The sequence below is a fragment of the Sus scrofa genome, chromosome 6 (assembly GCF_054392235.1).
Source record: "Sus scrofa isolate SSC_HxYL_T2T_F1_AM1 chromosome 6, Sscrofa_HxYL_maternal_Yorkshire_Landrace_v2.0, whole genome shotgun sequence".
Taxonomy (NCBI): domain Eukaryota; kingdom Metazoa; phylum Chordata; class Mammalia; order Artiodactyla; family Suidae; genus Sus; species Sus scrofa.
The window spans coordinates 47,965,868-47,986,015 of NC_139388.1; the positions used below are offsets into that span (position 1 = coordinate 47,965,868).

Genomic DNA, 20,148 nt, shown 5'->3' on the forward strand with positions numbered 1-20,148 from the left:
CAAGGATCTATGTGTGCCACAGCAGCTGCTCAAGCCACTGCAGTGACAATGCCGGATACTTAACCCTCTCTGAGCCACGAGGGAACCCCAGATATTGTTAACCAATCAGTTGTTTTGTAACTTTTTTTTGGCACCCCCCTTGCAGCATGTGGAAGTTCCTGAGCCAGGGGTTAAACCTGTGCCACAGCAGTTGCCTGAGCCACAGCAGGGACAACACAGGATCCTTAATCACTAGGTAACCAGGGAACTCCTAGTAACTTTTTGGTTTTTATTATTATTATTATTATTATGGTTGGTTGTTCTTTTTAGCCACAGCATGCAACAGCTCAATGTGGGACCTCAGTTCCCACACCAGGGATTGATCCTGGGCCACAGAGATGAAAGCACCGAATCCTAACCACTGAACTACCCGGGAACTCTCAGTAGCCACATCTTGACTAGGAAAAATATGGTTGAATTACGGCCTCCTTAAAGTTTTTTCCTTGACATTTTTTTACTGTTAGGACTTTAATGTTTCGGAAATTGTTGCATGAGTCTTTAAATTTAACATGGATTAATATTATATTAACTCCCTGGAAACTTTCTATATATACCAGTGTCCAGATTTCCACGTATTTTTCTTTAGGGACATCCTCTCGGGCACACAAATAGTCTAGGCTTGGTGGACCCAGAGGTGCTGCTTCCTTTCCTCTGGCTGTGGCTCTCCCTTTCTCCCTTTCCATTTGGATGTTTTAATGGCACCCTCCCTGCTCAGTGATTTGTGTTCAGGAAGCTAGGCAGTGATTACTTTTGTTTCTGCTCTGTGAACTTCCCCTCCACTTCCTTTTTTTTTTTAACGGAGCAACTACAGGAAGTAAGGCAGCTCTTGGCTGGCTGCTGCTAAGCCCTGATTTTAGGTGGCAGAGGAGAAGGCTTTAGGGCCCAGCCATTTAAAGCATTTTCCACCTTTGTCTTTGCACTACCCCCTTCCTGCAGAAATCGTAGGAACACACTTTTGTGATCTAGTGTGATTGGGGTGAGATGACAGCAGGTCCTCCTGGGCCCGGGAATGGCAGAAGTTGGGTGCTGCCCAGCTGGAGGGCAGAGCTTTGGTGAAGTAGGTGAGGGGTTTTTCCAGTGGCACCAGTAGGATGTAGTGACCCTGTGGCGAAGCTGCTCTTCTGGATGGACAGTGTGGCAGGAGCAGAGGGTGGGTTGAAGGGACCTCTGGGGAGGTGGAGTCTGGATTTGCGTGGGGGCTTTGATGGGCAGGCCTGGAGGGAAGTGAGGAGTCCTGTCTACTCTCTGAGATCTTGGACGAGGCCTCAGCCTCTGTGCTTCCCTCCTTCCAGCTCATGGCATTTGTTTTCTAAGTCAGGTATTTAGCATTTACCTGCCTCTTGTCCAGTGATACCTCCAGTGGACCTGTTGTAGCTTAACTTATAGGAGAAGTTTGTATCATCTTCCCAGAAAGAAGTACCTTTTTATACATTAGGTACTGGAACATGGAAGGAATTTGTTTAGCTGCGAGTTGCTCAATAGTGGTGCTGTCGACCTTTGGGGTGGATAATTCTTTGACTTCAGGTGGACAGAGGGCTGGTCCTGTGCGTCGCAGGATATTTAGCAGTATTTTTGGCCTTATCCACTGACACACTCCAAGTTGTGACATACAGAAAATGCTTCCAGTCATTGCTAAATGTCTCCTGGGTGGTGGGGGCGTGTGTGTGTGTGTGTGTGTGTGTGTGTGTGTGTGTGTGTAGCTCATCTTTTCCACTTTTTGAGAACCGCTGTGTTAAAAGATTGAGTGCTAACTTACTAATATTGTGAAATGGAATAAAATAGAATGTTTGGTTCCTTGGAGATTGGAGCTTTTTGTTAGTTTCTCTTCCAGCATCTGACATTCTTACATATTTTTAGTTTGCTACTTAGAGTTTGCTGTTGTCTCTCTGTTGTGCTTTGATTGAAAGAGCTGGAGCCTGAGCATCTGGAGGCTTGATTTCTGGTCCTCATAGAAAGTGTTCTCTTTCAGCCTTCAATGCTTGTTCCTGAAAGCTGGTTCTTTGGAAGCTGAACGGTGCTGGTGTAAAGGAGAGAGTGAGAAGCATTTAGGATGTAGCAGTAACAACAGCTAACGCTCATGGAGCAGTCGTGGTAGACCAGGTGAACAGGATGGAAATTTGAACTGTGGTGAGCAGGACTGGCAGGATTGAATGTAAGGGACTGCAGGGAAAGGGAACAGGACAGGGACCATCTGGGCCAACACCTTAGGTTTAGGTGCACAGTTCATAGTGCTTTTAACTGACGCAGTAAATATAGCAGGATGAGCAGAGAATGGAAGGATGACTAGGTAAAATTTAAAGGACCTGAGGAGATATGAGTCTAGTCCCAGGAGAGAGGGGTCTTCCCTGGAGAGCTGAATTTGGGTCATCAGCAGGGACATGGCTGTCTTTGCCTACAGAGAGATTCCTTTCTTTTCATTGCTCTACCTCAACTTCCTGCCAATTCGAAGAGGACTGCGGCTTGAAACCATCTCCTAAGGGTGATAAACAGAATGTCCTGGTCTAGGTAGTTGACAGAGATGGTGTAACACAGTGATGGATAGCTCTGCTCCTGGGGGCCAACTCCCAGGCCCCAAGCTCTGTTGGTGACTACTACCTCAGCCATGTGCCCGGAACTTGAAGAACTCACTCAGCCTCCTTACACGCCTCACCTACCTCAGAGAGCCCTTGGAAGCATTAAATTAGGTAACAAACAAATACAAAATGTATAGCTCAGTGCCTGGCACTTAGTACCCCTTCAGTTAACATTAGCTGTTTTTCTTTTACAGTTCTAGTGAGCATTAAATGGGATTATGTTTCTAAAGGTATAATGCTTGACACATTGCAGTCACTGAATGTTCAGTTTTGTTGAGGAGGACTTTCGAGCATGGTATGTTGTCAGCTTTTTATTATTATTTTGTCTCTCTTTTTTTTTTTTTAGGGCCACACCCTTGGCATATAGAGGTTCCCAGGCTAGGGGTTGAATCGGAGCTGTAGCCACCGGCCTACACCACAGCCACAGCAATGCGAGATCTGAGCCGTGTCTGCGACCTACACCACAGCTCACAACAGTGCTGGAGCCTTAACCCACTGAGCGAGGCTAGGGATCCAGCCTGTGTCCTCATGGATACTTGTCAGATTCATTTCTGCTGAGCCATGACGGTAATTCCTTGTCAGCTTTTAAAAAAAATTTTTAAGCAGAACCTTTTACCTAGCACTTAGCTACTGCCTCTGGATAGCAAGACTGACAGCATGAATGCTCTATGGAAATAACCATTAGGAGTTCCCACTGTGGCACAGTGGGTTAAAGATATGGTGTTGCCCCAGGTGTAGTATAGGTTGCAGCTGTGGCTCACATTCAGTCCTTGGCCTGGGAACTTCCGTATGTTGAAAGTGCAGCCATTTAAAAAAAAAGAATCATTAAATAAATACTGAGGATGAACTAATCATTCAGCAAATATCTGTTGAATGTTTTACAATGTGCTTATCACTCTTTTTTTTTTTTTTTTTTTTTTTCTTTGCTTTTTAAGGGCCACACTTGCAGCATATGGGAGTTCCCAGGGTAGGGGTCAAATCAGAGCTATGGCTGCCAGCCTACTCATGGCAACACCGGACCCTTAACCCACTGAGCAAGGCCAGGGATCAAACCCGTGTCTTCATGTATATTTGTCAGATTCATTTCTGCTGAGCCATAATGGGAATTCCATAGCACTCTCGAATATCTGCAGTGAGCTTGGTGATCTTGGCGTTTGGAAGTGACAGGGAAACCCGGGAAGCTGACAGTTGTGATGCAGTACATTACAATACAGTAAAGATAATGCTAAGACTGGCTACAAACAGGATGTTATGTTTATATACAGAGGCACTCCTACCTCAGTCTTCGTCAGGGTGGCTTCGCAGAGGAGGTGACGTCTAGGTTAGACATCCGGGAGGAGTGAGAGGAAGCCAGGAGAACTTTCCAGGCAGAGGGAGCTAAATGTGTAGATGGTGAGAGGAAGGATGGCACAAGCAAGAACTAGGCAGAAATGGGGCGGGGTATGGCGGGAGAAAGTTGGGAAGGAGAGTGGCATGGTTGATCACTCAGCAACCAGAGGGGAGCAGTCCAGGCATTTGGAAGATCACTCAGGGGTCCTTTGTAATTCAAGCAGGATGTAAAGATGGTTTGAACTTTGAATTGGCAGTGAGGATAGAAGGGAAAAGACTTGCGGGATGTTAAGGAAGCAGAAAGGATATGCGTAAGTGATTAATTGGATATAAAGGAGAGTGAGGAGTAGAGGGTTACTCCAGGTTTTTGGCTCCTTCAGGTAGGTAAATGGTGATACCGTTCACCAAGGCAGGGAAGGACTATGGAAAAGACTGAGGAACGTTGGTTTTGAGCATTTGTTTGACTTGGGGACCTATCCAATAGATGGTTGACTCTTTGGAGTCTGGAGCACGGGAGAAAGATCTGGGTTAGAGAGATGGATTTGGGGATCCTCCCACTGAGAATATGTTGATCTTGGAAATAGAATTTAGGGCATGGCATAGGAACCACAGCACTTCAGGTCTGTCAGGGGAGTGGCTCAAAGTGACAACTAAGGGGCAGGAGGAAAGCAAGGAGAACTTTTTCCTATTGTTCTTTTTCTTTTTTTTTTTTTTTCCTGTTTTTCTTTTTTTGGCCACCTGGAGGCATATGGAGTTCCCTGGCCATGGATCAGGTCCAAGCTTTAGCTGCAACCTAAGCCACAGCTGTGGCAACACTGGATCCTTAACCCACTGTGCCTGGCCAGGGATTGAACATGCGTTCCAGGGTTCCCAAGATATCCCCAATCCCGTTGTGCCACAGTGAGAACTCCACTATCACTCTTTTTAATGTGGTAACTTATAAGGAGAGCCAAAAAAGGTAGTCCTAAGTAGAGAGAGAACTAAGAACTGAATCTTTCAGGCATTTTCTCGTGTCTGGATGGATATTTTAAATTCGTGAATGTTGAGAATAAAATTCTTCAAAGCATTTTTCTGGAGTGCATTTCTAAATATGGCCTGTGTCATTCTGAACTAACCCCCAAAAAAAAAAAAAAAAAAAAACCCTATGGAAATAGTTGGGCTTTGAACTCCATGGATAATAACTTCACTAATCTCTCTAATTTCCTGCAGTGCCTCCACATTATCAAGGGTGGATATTTAGATTTACATCGTTGTGGACTGGGGAGGACAGAGAATGTTCTGTATTTTTTTCTCTGAAGAGGGAATTGTTTGTGGAGTGGCTCATCTTTATTTTTTTTTTTAAATAACAGTTTTATTAAAATATAACTCATTTGAAGCATATAGTTCAATGGTTTTTAGTGTATCCACAGTTGTGCAACTACCGCCGCAATTTCGGGACATTTTCATCACTCCAAAAAGAAACCCTGTACCCATTAGCAGTCATTTCTCATTCTTCCCATTCACCCCGGTCCTAGGCAGCCATTAATCTACTTTCTGGATATTACATGCTAATGGAATCCTACAATCTGTGACCTTTTATGCCTGGCTTCTTTCACTTAGTATGATGTTTTCAAGGCTCATCTGCATTGTGGTATGTATCAGTGCTTCATTCCTTTTATGCCTGAAGAATGGTATTCCATTGTATGGCTATACCACTGAGTTGTTAGATATTTGTATTGCTTTAAACTTTCATATGCAGGTTTTTGTGTAGACGTATGTTTTTCATTTTTCTTGTGTATATACGTAGTTGTGGGATTGCTTGGTTGTATGGTGATTCTATGTTTAACCTTTGAGGTGCTGCTAAACTGTTTTCCTAAGTATCTGCACCATTTTTACATTCCCAGGAATTCCAGTTTCTCTTCATCTTTGCCAACACCTGTTATTGTGTGTCTTTTTTATTATAGTCATCCTGGTGGTAGCGAAGTGGTATATCATGGTTTTGATTTGCAGTTCCCTGATAGTGAATGTTGCGGAGCATCTGTTCATGTGCTTATTGACCATTTGTATATCATCTTCAAAGGGTTCATCTATATTTGATCATTAGTTTGGGCAATGTGGATTAAGTGCAAAACTAATACTGCAAAAGAACAGATGGGGAGTTCCTGTTGTGGCTCAGCGGGTTAAGAACCTGACTAGTATTCATGAGGATGCAGGTTTGATCCCTGGCTTCCCTCAGTGGGTTAAGGATCCAGCATTGCCACGAGTTGTGGTGTAGGTCACAGACTCAGCTCGGATCTGGTGTCGCTGTGGCTGTGGTGTAGGCCAGCAGCTGCGGTTCTTATTAGACCCCTAACCCGGGAACTTCTATATGCCACAGGTACAGCCCTAAAAAGAAAGAAATAAATAAGAGCAGATGAACATGTTTGACTAGAGAAATGAGGGAAAGTTGTGGGAGAGGGGTGGTGTGTGAAAGATGCTATGAACAGATGGTAAAAGGTAAAGAACAGACTCCCCAGAGAAATAGTCAGTGCTCCTCACCCATATCAGGCCTGAGCTTGAGAACCAGGGTGCTTGATGATCCTGTTGTTCAACTGTGATTTTTGGAAGTCGAGACGACGTCTCTGCCTTCTTTCCCACAGCACCTGTCTTAAGGCCACATGTGTTGCAACCTCTGCCAGGTTTCTGTAGACCCGTGGCCTGGCAAGTGGAGAGGTAGCTTGCCACATGGATGAACATAGGTTTATCTATACTGAAGCATGTATCAGAATTTCCTTCCTTTTTAGGCTGAGTAATATTCTATTAAATGGTTATACCACATTTTGTTATTTGACTCCTGAATCATGTGGTAATTAATGATATGATTTTTTGAGGAATTGCCATGCTATTTTCCATAGCAACTATGTCATTTTACATTTCCACCAGAAATGAACAGGGTTCCATTTCTCCACATTCTTGCCAACATGTTGTTTTCTGTGTTTTTTTTTTATAATAGTAATTCTAATATATATGAAATGGTATCTCATTGTGGTTTTCCTTTGCATTTCCCTAAGGATCGGTGATGTTGAGCGTTATCTTATGTGCTTACTGGCCATTTGTCTCTTTGGATAAATGTCTATTCAACTCCTTTGCCCATTTGACAATTGAATTGTTTGGTTTTATGTTTTTGAGTTATATGAGTTCTTTTTAGTTTTTTGGGGTTTTTTTTTTTTGTCTTTTTGCCATTTCTTGGGCTGCTCCCGTGGCATATGGAGGTTCCCAGGCTAGGGGTCCAAGCGGAGCTGTAGCCACCAGCCTACACCAGAGCCACAGCAACGCAGGATCCGAGCCGCATCTGCAACCTACACCACAGCTCACGGCAACGCCGGATCGTTAACCCACTGAGCAAGGCCATGGATCAAACCCACAACCTCATGGTTTCTAGTCGGATTTGTTAACCACTGAGCCACTACGGGAACTCCTGTGAGTTCTTTTTATTTTAATTTTCTTTATTTTATTTTATGGCTGCATCTGTGGCATATGGAAGTTCCTGGGCCAGGGATTGAATCCAAGCCACAGGTATGACCTACGCCACAGCTTTTGGCAACAGAGGATCCTTTAACCCATTGCGCCAGGCTGGGGATCGAACCCTCACCTCCACAGCCAGCTCAGTCACTGCAGTCAGATTCTTAACCAATTGTGCTGTGGCAGGAACTCCTATGTGAGTTCTTTATATATTCTGGATGTTAATTCCTCTTCAGGTATATGATTTAAAAATACTTTCTGCCATTCTTTTTTTTTCCTTTTTAGGGCCGAACCTGTGGCATATGGAAGTTCCCAGGTGAGAGGTCAAATCAGAGCTGCAGCTGCCAGCCTACACCACAGCCACAGCAACACCAGATCTGAGCTGCGTCTGTAACCTACACCATGCTTCACAGCAACACTGGATCCTTAACCCACTGAGTGAGGCCAGGGATAGAACCTGCATCCTCATGGGTACTGGTCGGGTTCGTAACCTGCTGAACCACAATGGGAACTCCAGTTTTCTCCCTTTCTTTAGGTTGTCATTTCACTCTTATCAGTTGTGTCCTATGATGTACAGAAGTTTTACATTTTTATTTTCCTATTGCATCTGGCTTATTTTTTTTAAGTTTTATTGAAGTATAGTTAATTTACAATGTTGTGAAAATTTCCACTGTGCCCACAAAGTGGCTTAGTCACACATACGCACACCCATTTTTTTTCAGATTCCCTTCCCACAAAGACTATCAAAGAATATTGGGCAAAGCTCCCTGTGCTATACAGCAAATCCCTTTTAACCAGTCATTTCATATACCACAGTGTGCATATGCCAATCCCAAACCCCCAGTCCATGCTGCCCCCATCTGTCCCCTTTGGTAACCATAAATTTGTTTTCAAAGTCTATGAGTCTTTCTTTCTTTCTTTCTTTGTTTTTTTGTCTTTTGTCTTTTTGGGGCCACACCTGAGGCACATGGAGGTTCCCAGGCTAGGGGTCTAATCAGAGCTGTTGCTGCCAGCCTACGCCACAGCCACCGCAACGCCAGATCCGAGCCACATCTGCGACCTACACCACAGCTCACGGCAACACTGGATCCTTAACCCACTGAGCAAGGCCAGGGATCAAACCCACAACCTCCTGGTTCCTAGTCGGATTCGTTTCCGCTGCGCCACGATGGGAACTTCTATGAGTCTTTCTATTCTGCAAATAAGTTCATTTGTATCCTTTTTTTATTTTTATTTTTATTACTCAAAGGAATTTATCCCATCTGTAGTTGTATAATGATCATAACAATCCAATTTCACAGGATTTCCATCCCACAGCCCAGGCACATCCCCCCACCCCCCAAACTGTCTCCTCTGGAGACCATTAAGTTTTTCAGTGTCTGTGAGTCAGCATCTGTTCTGTCCTTTTTTCAGATTCCACATGTCAGTGAAAGCATTTGATGTTGATGTCTTATTGTATGGCCGACTTCACTTAGCATGATAATTTCTAGGTCCATCCATGTTGCAAAAATTGCTGGTATTTCACTCTTTTTAATGGCTCCGTAATATTCCATTGTGTATATGTACCACATCTCTGGATCCACTCCTCTGTCAATGGGCATTTAGGTTGTTTCCATGTCTTGGCCATTGTAAATAGTGCTGCAATGAACATTGGAGTACATGTGTCTTTGCGAAAAAATATGGAATGCTTCACGAATTTGCATGTCATCCTTGTGCAGGGACCATGCTAATCTTCTCTGTATCGTTCCAATTTTAGTATATGTGCTGCCGAAGCGAGCACTGTATCCTTTTTTTAGATTCCACATGTAAGCGATATTATATGATGTTTGTCTTTCTCTGACTTACTTCACTTAGTATGATAATCTCTGGGTCCGTGTTGCTGCACATGGAATTATTTCATTCTTTTTTATGGCTAAGTAATACTCCATTGCATATATGTACCATATCTTTATCCATTCCTCTGTTGATGGACATTTAGGTTGCTTCCATGTCTTTGCTATTGTGAATAAGGCTGCAGTGAACATGGGGATGCATATATCTTTTTTAATCGTGGTTTTCTCTGGATAGACACCCAGGAGTGCAATTGCTGGATCGTATAGTAGTTCTATTTTTAGTTTTCTGAGGAACTTCCATACTGTTTTCCATAGTGGTTATACCAATTTACATTCCCACCAACAGTATAAGAGGGTTCCCTTTTCTCTGCACCCTCTCCAGCATTTATTTATGTATAGACTTTTTTCTTTTGCTTTTTAGGGCTGCACTCAGAGCATATGGAAGTTTATGGATCCTTAACCAACTGAGTAAGGCCAGGGATCAAACCCAAAACCTGATGGTTCCTAGTCAGATTCGTTAACCACTGTGCCACGATGGGAACTCCTGCGTTTCTTTAATAGTTAGCAATGTTGAGCGTCTTTTCTTCTGTTTTTTGGCCTTCTGTTGGTCTCTGGAGAAATATCTATTTAGATCTTCTGCCCATTTTTTGATTGGGTTTTTTTTTTTTGATACTGAGCTGCGTGAGTTGTTTGTATATTTTGGAGATTAATCCCTTGTCGTCACTTCATTTGCAAATATTTTCTCCCACTCTTGTGTGTTGGCTTTTCATCTTATTTATGGTTTCCTTTGCTGTGCCAAAAGTTTTAATTTTGATGAAATGAAATTTGTCCTTTTTTGTTATTGTTGCCTGTGCTTTTGGTGTCATATGGAAGAAATCATCACCAAGTCCAAACGCATTAATTTATATATTTAATGGATTTTGCTCCAGAAGAGTTATTCTTTTGATGCTTAAATTCTCTTATTGTTGGCCTATAAATAGAGCTTGTTCTTTAGCTTAAGTCTGGGTCCTTTGATATGGGCTGAGTAGTATTAGATGGGTTCCCTGATTTCTGGCCTGATAAGAGTTCCTGGGGTTGGAGTTCCCTGTTGGCTCATCAGGTTAAGAATCTGGTATTGTCACTGCTGTGGCTCTAGTGCAGGTTCAGCCCCTGGCCTGGGAACTTCCTCTGCATACCACAGGAGCAGCCAAAAAAAAAAAAAAAAAAGAATTCCAGGGATTTTTTTGTTTGTTTCTGACCCCAGAGCTAGAATCAGCCATTTCTCTAAGGAGTTCTCATTCTATTTGGTGGGAGGAAATAGTATTAAAGGCATTAATTGCAACTAGGATGTGAATTTAGATCTTTTCAGTGAAGTAAGTATGTGCTTTTTAGAAAGAAAAAGATAATTACATAAAATATTTCCAAGGTTCTAAAGATAAAACTATTTAAAGCAAGGTAGATTGAGAGATGTAGGCCTTCCTTCCTTGCCTCTGTTCTTCTCTGTACTGCATAGGTAAGCATTTTTATTGGTTTTTGCTTTATTCTTTCATTGCTTATTTTAAAAAATATAAGCAACTGGTGTGTGTGTGTGTGTGTGTGTGTGTGTGTGTGTGTGTGTCCCCTCCTACAGCTACTCTACTCCGATTTTACTTCTTCCCTTATTTTTTGTCTTATTTCTGATTTCCAAGGCTTTGATTTCTGCTTTCTTTATGATTTGCTTGTTTTTATTTTAAGGATGTATTATCTTCTCAAATGTATCTGAGAATACCATTTAGAATTTCTTTTCAGGTGTTTTTCTGGGACCTAAAATACATGTTTCTTCTGGGGTCTGATCTGCTTTTCATCTTAGTTTTCCTTTTTGTCCTCTTGGTTTTCTTTCACTATCTGGTGATCCTTATCAGTGAAGAACCAGGTTGATTATCTAGGTTATTGACGAGAGGTTCCTATTTTTCAGAAAGTCCTCTCATCTTCATAGGAGTTGGCTGATTGAGTGACCAAGAGTGAGAAGTGTGGAGGAGATCAGGTAGATGAATCTAATTCCCACTCCTGATTTCTGTACCTGCTGACTCAGAGCTGGGCATCTCTGCAGCTCCTCCAGGAAAAGAGGCTCTGCTTCTCCACTCATCTCTGGCTTTACTGGTTCTGAGAAGTGTCTAGCTCCACTCTGATCTGTCTGGTAATACAATTTCCTCTGCTTCCTCTCTCTGTTCTAGAACGTGGCCAGCACTTAAATAGATTATATCTCTCAGCTCTTCTCATTACTGTTATGTTGTGATTCCCTTGTGAATATCTTTACTGTTATATCTTTGGGGTTTGGGGATGATGGGGAGGTAAGTCCATGTGCCTGTCATCTTGGAATGAAGCTACTTGGTGCCATACCATTTGTGACAACAGGACTGCTTTGCACTCCTTCTCTGTAGCTTAATGACTGAAATGGATTTAAAGTTGTTCTCTGTGTTCACAAATAACTATCATATCACTGAAACATGGGGCACTGACCACCCTAGAATACATAGATTTCAACTCAGTTCAGGGATTGGCTTACTTGAAAAGACCTTTCTTGTTTTTAAGTAACTTTTTTCCAGACAAGCGAGATAGTAAGGCCGCTTACTTTTGCGTATTAATAACAAATTTGGAGTTCCTATCATGGCTCAGTGGAAACAAATCTAACGTCTAGCATCTATGACAATGCAAATTCGATCCCTGGCCTCACTCGGTGGGTTAAGGATCTGCTGTTGTCATGAGCTGTAGTGTGGGTTGCAGACAAGGCTCAGATCTGACATTTCTGTGGCTGTGGCGTAGGCTAGTGGCTACAGCTCCGATTTGACCCTTAGCCTGGAAACTTTCGCATACCACAGGTGTGGTCCTTAAAAGACAAAAAAAAAAAAAAAAAAAAAAAAAAAAATCACCATTTAGTGCTTAATATGTGCCAGGCATTATTCTTCATGCTTTATTATCCCTATTTTACAGACGATGAAACTGAGGCACAGAGAGGTTAAAGAACTTGCCCAAAGTCACATAGCTGGTAAGTGGCAGAGCCAGGATCTTACCCAGTTAGTTGGTCCCCAGGGCCACTCTTTTCCACTGCACTGTCTAAAGGGAAGCTCTTCAAATTTTCTCAAGATGTCCACATTTTTTTTTCCTTCTTTTACGGCTGCACCTGCTGCATATGGAAGCTCCTGGGCCAGGGGTTGAATCAGAGCTATAGCTGTGACCTGTGCCACAGCCACAGCAACACCAGATCCAAGTTGCCTCTGTGACCTTCACTGGAGCTTGCGGCAACACTGGATCCTTAACCCACTGAGTGAGGCCAGGGATTGAACCAGCATGCTCAGAGTTGGGTCCTTAACCCACTGAGCTACAATGGAACTGCAGGATGTCCATTAAAAAAAAAAAACAAAAAAAAAAACTTATCAGTTATGGGTATAAAAAAAAACCTTTTATACTTAACTTTGGCCTAGTTTCAAGCATGTTCTTTGTAATTTAAAATACAAATTGCTGATTGACATTGGTTGATGAGAGGGATATTTTAAATGATACCAAGTCTGAGTTCAGTTTTAATCTATTAAGAACTTTTGTGAATTATTGAATAGATGACATCTGTTCAAATATCCTTTTCTGCTATGTGTTTGAGAATCTTAGGCAGTATTAAAACTTATGAATATAGTTCTTAAATAGTACCAGTCTGGGCCACAACTAACTTCTGAGGTCTTTCACAATGCATATTTGTTTCCATGTAGCATGAATAGTGAATTCATAAATGGTGAATATTTTTCCCAGTGAAAATTCTTTTTAAGAAAATACAGAAGAGAAATGTCCTTAAATGGATAGAACATATTTTAGCCCTTCAGGGAGATGCATATGGGGGGAAAGCTTTAAAAAAATACAGTAAGACAAGCATTGAGAAGAATTTTATTTAAAAAAATTAAAAGGACATATCCAGGTGCTTATATACATGTGTGTGCACATTTTAAACCTTTTATTACAGAAATTTTCAATCATATATGCAACAGTAGAGTGAATAATATGATGAGCCTCTGGCCAAAAAAAGAAAAACAATTTTCAAAGGGAGTTCCCTGGTGTCCTAGTGATTAGGACTCAGTGCTTTCACCACTGTGGCCTGGTTTCAGTCCCTGGTCTGGGAACTGAGATCCCACATTAAGTTGCCGCACTCAGTGCCCCCCTCCAAAAAAAAAAAAAAAAAAAAAAAGCATCAAAACAATATGAGGTGCTTCATGTGTACCCATCACCAAGCTTCCAACAGTATTTTGTCAGAGGATATTGTCACTGCCATGAAGCTGCCTCCTTAGATGGATGTCACCACCTTCTCTGCATATTGTTTCTGGGCAGAATCCCATTTGAAAATAATAGAACTTGAATGGTGTTTCAATTCCATGATATTTCCTTGAATTCAACACTGTCTAGTTTTGATTACAACAAAGATCAGCACAGGGGCACCAGATGTATTTAGAATAAGTAAAAACCAAGTATTATTTTCCTAAGGGGCTTGTTTGTTCATTCTGCCTGGAGAAGAACCCAAGGCTTGACTTTGGACTTAAGTGGTCTTGTTAGAAGCAATTATGATACAAATAGAAGTTTTCATTGAATTGTCCAACCAGCCCCTTTGTTCTAAGAAATAGAGTCATTTATCACATTGTAGGTGGAGGTCCCTTTCTGGATTCTTAAATAAATAAGAATATTGATGAAATACTTTAGTTGCCTTTAAGTGATATTTGTATGGTTAGCATCTTCAGATGTCCTTGCTCAAGTGTTCTCATCCTTGTGACTTTCAGGAGGTTTTCAGCTGACCAGTTTGGTTCTCAAATTGTAGCACACATTTGGAGTTACCTGAGGATCTTATAAAAACACATGTTCTCTGCTCCTACTCTGAAGATTGATTCATTAGTTTTGGATTGTACCCCAGGAATCAGCATTTAATAGTCATTCCATTGAGAGGGTTGTTCTGATTCTAATGTCAGAGAAGGAAGTCCTTAAGCTGTGATTGGCTGTTACTTCCTTTTCACCCTAGTGTGACAAGGTTAAATGTTAATATGGTATCTCATTTTTAAAAACTGCCTAAAAAGTTTTCATTCTTGGAAATTCCCTTGTGGCACAGTGGGTTAAGAATCCAGTCTTGTCACTGCCACAGCTCAGGTCGTTGCTGTGGTGTGGGTTCGATCCCTGGCCTGGGAACTTCTGCATGCCCTGGGTGTGGCCAAAAAAAGTTTTCATTCTTAATAACATGTTCACTGGGTGTTATGACTACTTGTTCACTGATATGACCTATAGACAGATTTATCCTAATACAGGTGCACCTTTGGTCTTGGGCAATTCAATTCTTTTTTTTTTTTTTTTTTCCTGTCTTTTTGCCTTTTCTAAGGCTGCTCCCATGGCATATGGAGGTTCCCAGGTTAGGGGTCTAATCAGAGCTACAGCTGCCAGCCTACACCACAGCCACAACAACATGGGATCCGAGCCACGTCTTCGACCTACACCACAGCTTACGGCAATGCTGGATCCTTAACCCACTGAGCAAGGCCAGGGATCAAACCCGCAACCTACGGTTCCTAGTTGGATTCGTTAACCACTGAGCCAAGACGCGAACTCCTAGAATATTTTTTTCATCAGTTTTTCAAAGGAATCTGTGACCTTTCCCTCCCCACCTCTTTCAACTCCCCCACTCTACATACATACAAAGAACCATGTCCTAGAGCAGCATAAGTGAGAGTCATCTGGCCTCTGAAAAGCAACTGTAGGGACTCTGAATTACAAAACAACCTCTCCTGTGTGGAGTTAGAAGTGCTTTCACCATCTGTTATAAACTATGCAACCCACAGCTGGGCTGGGTGGACAGCTATGGTCAACTGTATTTCTTACCTAATAGTCCATATGTCCTCATGCATCTCCCAGTTTATCTTGTAGTTACATTAGCATATGTGACTAATTTTGGCCAAAGGGCTGTGATGGGAGATAATTGTGTCACTTACAGTGGGAAGCAGTGAAGAGTAGGTATGAGTTTCTTTTTTTGTGCTAAGGTGACTCTAGAAAACACAAGTTCTAATGATGTCCCTACAGGTTGAAAGGCTACCAGACCTTCATTGAACTTTACGAGAGCAAGAAATAAATCTTCTGGAGTTACTGTAATGGCTCAGTGGTAAGGAACCTGACTAGTATCCATGAGGACACAGGTTCGATCCCTGACCTTGCCAGAGGGTTAAGAATCCGGCGTTGCCATGAGCTGTGGTATAGGTCGAAGAGGCGGCGCCTTGGATCCCGCCTTGCTGTGGTTGTGACATAGGCTAGCAGCTACAGCTCTGATTTGACGCCTGGGAACTTCCATATGCTGTGGTTTCGGCCCTAAAAAGATGAAAAGAAAGAAAGAAATCTTCTCAGGTTAGGCCATTCCTTTCAGTATTTGTTACTGTAGCAGATTTGTTACTGTAATCTCTCAGCCTGGCTAGTTCTGAACAGACTTTTATATATGGTTTTAGAGTCAAGATACTGGCACTGTGCAGTCTAGTGCAAGATACTTAGTATCCTGGGATTTTTTTTTTTCCCCTTCATTTGTAAATTGAAGGGCTTAAATTAGATGATCTTTAAGGGCCTTTCTGGCACTCACGTTCCCAGATTTGAAATAACAGCATTTAAATCCAGATTTCTAATTGAAGTGTGAAAAGGAAGCTAAGTCTGGCGTTAAAGGTATCCTTGTAAAACTTACTTTTTATTATGTACCTTTTGCAGTTAAACGAGTTACATAAAGAAAATGGCAAGGAGAGATGAAATATTTTTTAAAATAACAGCTTTGTCGAGATATAATTCACATACCATATATGTTTTAGTATATTCAGAGTTATGCAGCAGTCACCACTATCTAACTTCAGAATCTTGTCATCACCCTGTACCCATTAGCAATGACTCTCTATTCCACAAATCTACTTCCTGTTTCTGTTTGCCTCTTCTGGGCATTTCTTATCAATGGGATCATATAATTTGTAGCTTCTTGTGTCTGGCTTCTTTCACACTTAGCACAGTATTTTCAAAGTTCATCCATGTTTTATTTTTTATTTTATTTTATTTTATTTCATTTTATTTTTTTGGTCTTTTGTCTTTTTAGGGTCACACCTGTGGCATATGGAGGTTCCCAGGCCAGGGGTCTAATCGGAGCTGTTGCTGCTGGCGTACACCAGAGCCACAGCAACACAGGATCCAAGCTGCATCTGTGACCTACACCACAGCTCATGGCAATGCTGGATCCCCAACCCACTGAGTAAGGCCAGGAATCAAACCCGCAACCTCATGGTTCCTAGTCAGAATCGTCTCCGCTGTGTCACCACGGGAACTCCCATCCATGTTTTAGATTATGTCAGTATTTCATTCTTCTGTGTATATAATGTGTATGTATATACAGTTTCATTGTATAACTATACCACATTTTGTTTATTCATTCATCAAATGATAGACATTTATGCTGTTTCTATTTTTTTTACTATTATAAATAATTCTGCTATGAACATTGATGCACAGGTTTTAGTGTGGGTATATATTTTTCATTTCTCTTATATATATATATATATATATACATATATATATATATATATATATTGGAGTGGAATCCTGAGTCATATGGTAACCCATAGAGCTAGGCCAGGGATTGAACTCAAAACCTCATGGTTCCTAGTCAGATTCGTTTCTGCTGTGCCACGATGGGAACTCCTATTTTTTATTTTTAAAATAAATCATTCTTGGAGTTCCCGTCGTGGCACAGCAGAAATGAATCTGACTAAGAACCATGAGGTCTCGGTTTTGATCCCTGGCCTCGCTCAGTGGGTTAAGGATTCCAGCATTGCCACGAGCTGTGGTGTGGGTTGCAGACATGGTTCAGATCTGGCATTACTGTGGCTCTGGTGTAGGCTGGCAGCAACAGCTCTGATTGGACCCCTGGCCTGGGAACCTCCATAGGCCAAGAGTGCTGCCCTCAAAAGACAAAAAAATAAAATAAAATAAATCATTCTTGAAAGAGAAGAAAGGATTAAGTAATTCACTAGACGTAATTGTTCTCTTACGGCATAAATTTTTCTTTATAAATTATATACTTCTAAATTGTCATAGATTGTACCTTAAATATATTGGCTTAAGCCTTTAAAAAAGTTGTAATGAAATCCTGAAAGGTTGTGCATAATGAAATTGTTGAATTGTTATATTAAATATACCCTGAGTTCACTACTTAAAGGAACCTGTCTATCTTTTAAGATGGTCAGTAGCCCTATGATAATTTGTTTCATAGGTTGATGTTTTTGTATATTTTATACACACACACACACACACACACACACACACACATATATATTTTGTCTTTTATCTTTTTAGAGCTGCACCCGAGGCATATGGAAGTTCCCAGGCCAGGTGTCGAATCTGGGCTGTTGCCGCTGGCCTATGCCAGAGCCACAGCAGTGCCAGATCTGAGCCATGTCTGTGACCCACACCATAGCTCATGGCAGTGCTGGATCCTTAACCCACTGAGCGAGGCCAGGGATCGAACCCACAACCTCATGGTTCCTAGTTGGATTAGTTTCCGCTGCACCACAATGGGAACTCCAGTATATTATATTTTGAAGAAGAGGAGTACCCCATTGTGTTGGGAATTCAAGTATTTTAAGTAGTGTTATATATAGTTGATCCTCATGATTCTCAGATTCTGCATTTGCAGGCAGTCTTACTGGCTAAAATTTATTTGCAATACAAATCAGTACTTGTGGAGCCCTTGTGGTTAGTTGTAGACATGTGCAGAGTGGCAAAATTTTCAGTTGCCCAACATGCATACCCCCAGCTGAGGTCGAACAAGGTGATTCTCTGCCTTCTTGTTTCAGCTCTCAGACTATAAACAAGTATTCTTTTCATAGTCTACTTAGTGCCACGTTTTTTGAAATTTTAAATGCTTTTTGTTGGCAGATTCACTGTTTAAAATGGCCCTAAGTACATTGCTGAAGTGCTGTCTGGTTTTCCTAAGCCCAAGAAGGCTGTGATGTACCTAACAGAGAAAATCCATGTGTTAGATGAGCTTCATTCAGGCATGAGTTATGTAAAGTGCTACTGGTTGTGAGTTCATTGTTAATGATTTAACAACTTATGCATATACACACACATAAATATATGTGTGGTGTGTGTATATATTAAGAGTTCCCATTGTTGCTCAGCGGGTTATGAACATTACTAGTATCCATGAGGAGGCAGGTTCAATCCCTGGCCTTGCTCAATGGGTTAAGGATCCGGCATTGCCTTGAGCTGTGATGAAGGTCGGAGATGCAGCCCAGATCCCACGTTGCTGTGGCTATGGTGTAGGCTGGCAGCTGCAGCTCGAATTCAACCCCTAGCCTGGGAATTTTCATTGTGGCCCTAAAGATAAAAATTTAATATATATATATATATTAAATAAGGTATCTTGAACCCGAAACACTCATAAAATAATGTTATATATTGACTGGTTTGTGAAAATGTTTTGACCAGAGGCTCATATCCTAACTCTGCCTGTCTTCTAGGGGTACTGATTCAGTATTTGCTAATTCAGTGTTCATGGCAACTTTATATACTACCTGTAAATATTAAGAATCAACTGTACATGATAAGTTTCTTTTCTCTTGTTTGTTTTGAGATTCTCTCTTTGGCTTTGGCTTTAGGCAGTTTGATTATAGTGCGTCTAGTTTGATTTCTTTGTGTTTATCCTACTTGGAGTTTGTTGAGCTTCATGGATGTGTAGATTCATGTGCTTTTCATCAAATATGAGAAATTTAGGGACTTTATTTCTTCAATTTTTTTTTTTTTTCCTGTGTCTTTCCTCTCCTTCTGAGGATCCCATTATGTGATGCTGGAATGCTTGATGCTATCCTTCAGATCTCTAAGAATCTTTTCTTTTTTCTTCCTATTCCTTGAACTGGATTATCTCAATAGATTAATCTTCAGTTTGCTGATTCCTGTTCAAATCCACTGTTGAGCCCTTAGTGTATTTTTTGGCATTTTTTTGGTCATTTTCTTTTCTTTCTTTTTTTTCTTTTTTGGCCACACCCTTGGCATATGGAAGTTCTCAGGCCAGGGGTCGAATCCAAGACATAGCTGCAACCTGTCCCACAGCTGCAGCAACACTGGATCCTTAACCCACTGCACCACAGCAGGAACTCCAGTTATTATATTTTCAACTTCAGAATTTCTGTTTGGTTCTATTTTTGAAATATAATTTCTTTTATTAGTATTCTGGATTTGCTGAGATTCTAGTCTTACATTTTTCTTCAGTTCTTTTTAATGATTTCACTTTTTAAAATTGAAGTAAACTGACCTCCTTTAGTTCTTCGAACATACTGAAAATAGCTGATTTTTGTCTTATTTTCCTATGTGCGGCCCATACTTTTATTGCTTTGCATGACTTGTAACTTTTAATTGGAAACTGAACATTTGTATGATATAATATGTTAACTTGAAATCAGATTCTCTTCCCTCTCCAAGTAGTTCCACGTCAGATCAAATAGAGACCTTTGCAAATGGGATCTTCCAGGGAACTACCAGATAGATCAGATAATGATAATTTCTTGGAAATGAAACTCTGAAGGAGTTTTAGCCCAGTTCTGCTCCCTCCGATGATTGCCTGCCTTCTTGTTTTTATTGCAAATGTGGCTATTTTCAAGGTTACCATAGAGTTAGAGAGCAAGGAATGAAACTTAAGTTAAAATGCTACAGAGCTGACTACAGTAGTCCCCCCCTTATTCATAGATTCACTCTCAGCAGTTTTAGTTACCTGCTGTTAAGCAATATCTGAAAACATTAAATGGGAAATTCCAGAAATAAGTTTTAAATTGCATGCCATTCTAAGTTGCATGTTGAAATCTCATGCTGTCTTGCTCCATCCCACCTGACACGTGAATCATCCC

The 20,148-nt window shown here is 41.3% G+C and overlaps 1 protein-coding gene and 1 non-coding gene across 18 annotated transcripts in view; one reads left to right on the forward strand and one right to left on the reverse strand.

The window, feature by feature from the left end:
- Positions 1–20,148, forward strand: part of GARRE1 (granule associated Rac and RHOG effector 1) — a 97,185-nt gene that overhangs the window by 12,299 nt on the left and 64,738 nt on the right. For 4 of the 17 annotated variants that reach the window (XR_014805983.1, XR_014805985.1, XM_021094322.2 and 1 more), the window contains exon 2: positions 12,203–12,257. The exons of 4 other annotated variants lie outside the window; for them this stretch is intronic. The gene's annotated coding sequence lies outside the window, so the exon portion shown is untranslated. Of the gene's footprint in view, positions 1–11,186; positions 11,409–12,202; positions 12,258–15,307; positions 15,387–20,148 lie in introns of all 17 variants that reach the window. 9 more of the 17 variants (XR_014805987.1, XM_084960358.1, XM_084960361.1 and 6 more) reach the window with 5 other exon arrangements.
- LOC146402330 (U6 spliceosomal RNA) lies at positions 9,095–9,201 on the reverse strand. Its single transcript, XR_014808700.1, has one exon. It is a non-coding gene; the product is annotated as a U6 spliceosomal RNA (small nuclear RNA).